The sequence below is a fragment of the Tupaia chinensis genome, unplaced genomic scaffold (assembly GCF_000334495.1).
Source record: "Tupaia chinensis unplaced genomic scaffold, TupChi_1.0 Scaffold145156_1, whole genome shotgun sequence".
NCBI lineage: Eukaryota > Metazoa > Chordata > Mammalia > Scandentia > Tupaiidae > Tupaia > Tupaia belangeri.
In genome coordinates this window covers 52,610-55,596 of record NW_006205016.1, presented here as the reverse complement: position 1 = coordinate 55,596, position 2,987 = coordinate 52,610, and the positions used below count along the sequence as shown (strand labels likewise).

The window sequence follows — 2,987 nt, the reverse complement described above, 5'->3', positions numbered from 1 at the left end:
ATGTGGAACCAGTTAAACATGGTTCTGAGTGCTTCAGAAAATTTGGGGGGGAGATTTGAAACAGTTGTTTCCTTTTGCTTAGACATAACTAGACAGTGTATAAGTGAATTTGAACGTGTATATATTAATTTAACTGTTCTTTAGATAAGTTTGCTTGCACATTGAGTGTTAACCACTCCTGTTAATGGGGATTTCAGGAAGGAGCAAATACATATACATTGTATGAATTGCCACTTTTAATGGTGAGACTGTATTTGGGGGTGAAGTATATAATTTTAGGTTAAATAAGGATAGTGAAGGATGTGGCTAAGAGATTTTGAGGTTTATTCTGTTCATACTGAGAACATCATAGACGACTGTCTTTCCTAGATATTTAGAGATTAAAGCTAAAAGGTGATCTTCCATATACTCCTCTTAGAATTTGTTTCCAGTTGACATAAAGGTCCTTATAATATAGTAATCCCTGACTAGAAATCTGGAAGCCTATGTTCATTTAAGGTCCTCAGGTTTACTATACCTGGTGCTTTCTACAGCACATAACGTGCTTTTAATGTGGCAAACGTGGCTTAGGTCTGTTTCAGTGAGCTCCTATCCTATAGTAAAGGCAGACAGTCATTTATTAAAGTGGGTCAAGACAATCACACCTTTAGGCAGAGTAGCAACTACTCTGCTACCTTGTGTCTTTTAAGTACTTTCAGCAACAAGGTGACCTTTAGCTATACATTTTGTCAGCCCCTAGGGTGAGGATATTAGTTTAACCCATATTTTCATGTAGTTCTCTTTCTAGCCTAATCCTTTTTGATACTGCAGGTGCTTCTCATTACAGGACCTTAGAGAGACCGAGCAGGTTAGAAAGTAGAGACAAGAAACACTTATGCTTCAGGTTGTTTCCTAGTTTTAGTCACTGGGATTTTATTACAGTTTTTTAAAAAGAATTATTTATTACAGTTTTTTAAAAAGAATTATTTATATTAATTTTATTTATTCATTCGTTTATTTAATTTGACCAGAGAGGGACACATACACACACACAGAGGGAAGGTGACAAGCAAGCCACCAGGTCCAGGACTTGAACTGTGGTTAGCCGTATGTAACTGTCCAGAGCCTTAACCACCACACCATCTGCTGGCCCCTTATTAAAAACTTTTATATCCTCCTGATACTCTAGTAGTCTTCTGAACCCTGTCTTTCTTCTTAAGGATATTCTGAGAGCTTGTGAGGCCTGAAGACTGCAATAAGTTGTAAGAGGCTCCAAATTCAACAGATCTTTCTTTTTGAGAATCTGGATAAGCTCCAGCTAATCTAACTGGATGGACTGAAGGTTGCAATCTAACTGGACAAAAAGGTAGTGTGGGCATCTTATCATTGTGGGACTTTTGTCTTTGGCTTTAAGCACTTTACCTTCCTGCAGCTCTCCTTTTTAAAGCAGAACATAAGCCAGCATCTATTGCCTTCACCTACTTTTTTTAGTACATACATTTGAACTTTCTACAATGAGTTTGACCTGTTTCATTTATCCCTTAAAACTGGGTTCCAGGAGATGGATACCGAACTTGAGCTGTGAAATATTGCTTTCCTTGACTAAAAATGAAGATTTTCTGCAGAGACTTCTCCCTCCAGATTCATTTCTAGTGGGAAAGGCACAAACCCAAGCCCATCCTGAGATGGATTACTGAACTTGAGCTGTAAAATATTGCTTTCCTTGACTAAAAATGATGATTTTCTGCTGAGAATTTTCTGCTGAGATTTCTCTCTCAGATTCATTTCTAGTGGGTAGGGCTACCTCTGTCTTCTCTCCATTTCTCTCTGTCTCTGTCTCCCTGTGTCTTTTAATTAAAAAAAATTTTTTAAGGTAATGTATTCTCTGAGCTCTGAAGTCCCTCCTTTATTATGATAATTTGTGCCTTTCTCCATTCCATTTTGGAAAGGCACAATCCCAGGCCCATCCTGAGATGGATACTGAACTTGAGTTGTGAAGTATTGCTTTCATGTGGCATGCATGTGTGCCATGCAGTTTTCATTTTTTGGTTTTTAAAATTAAAATCTAAAGTTTTGTTATTATCTTTTTTCCTTCTTTTTTATCTTATCTTTTCTTCTTCTTTCCTCTTCTCTAATTCTTTTCCTTTTTATTTTATCTTTATTCTTTGGTTGCTCAGCCTTTATACACTAAGTGTCTAGACAGGTCCAAGTGAACAGTCTCCAAACATCTGAATATGATTAGAGTCAGAAAATTCCTCTATTCCCACTGAATCTGATGCACAGGGGTTGAAAATGGAACAGAAGTGAGATTGCAGATTACCTCCTCTTGCACGCCAGATTGGACTTCAAGAATTAGAAAGAAACACACCATCCAACAGATGACTAGAAATTACTGCAGGGTCACAAGAAATATGGGAAAGCAAGAACATATCTCTCCTCTAAGGGAAAAGAATAACTACTCTTCATCCTCAGACAGTACAATGAAACTCATGGAAATGTCTGATAAGAATTTAGACTATCCATAGTGACAAAGCTACAGAGATGGAAGAGAAGAGAGATAATGAACTCCAGAAGAGGCAGGAGAAAGGAGCTGATGAGTTCCAGGAGGTGAGGAAATTCTTGCAAGAGCTGAAAGAGGAATTACATACTTTAAAAAAGAATCAAATGGACCTGTTAGAGATGAAGACTATAATAAAGGAGTCAAAACCTCCTTGAAAGTATTAAAAGCAGACTACATTATATAGAAAATCAAATCTCAGATGTAGAAGATAGAATCGCTGGCCTAGAAAAATCCACCATAAAGACTAAGAAAATTAACCATAAAAATGAATCCTGGAGAAAAACATTTTAAATCTAGAGAGGCATTCAGAGAGCCAGTCCCAAGAAATACAAAGGACCCCAAATAGAATCAACTCAAGAAGATCTCTAAGAGACGTTATAGCCAGATTGACCAAAACCACAGACAAAGACAAGATAGTAAGATTGGCAAGAGAGAAACATCAAGTTAC

General features: G+C 37.2%; 1 long non-coding RNA gene across 3 annotated transcripts in view; it reads left to right on the top strand.

Moving 5' to 3' along the window:
* The window catches only part of LOC102481833 (uncharacterized), a 25,409-nt gene that overhangs the window by 9,264 nt on the left and 13,158 nt on the right, over positions 1–2,987 (top strand). For all 3 annotated transcript variants that reach the window (XR_003547775.1, XR_001369691.2, XR_337298.3), the window contains exon 3: positions 1,200–1,345. This is a non-coding gene — a long non-coding RNA (uncharacterized LOC102481833). The remainder of the gene's footprint in view (positions 1–1,199; positions 1,346–2,987) is intronic.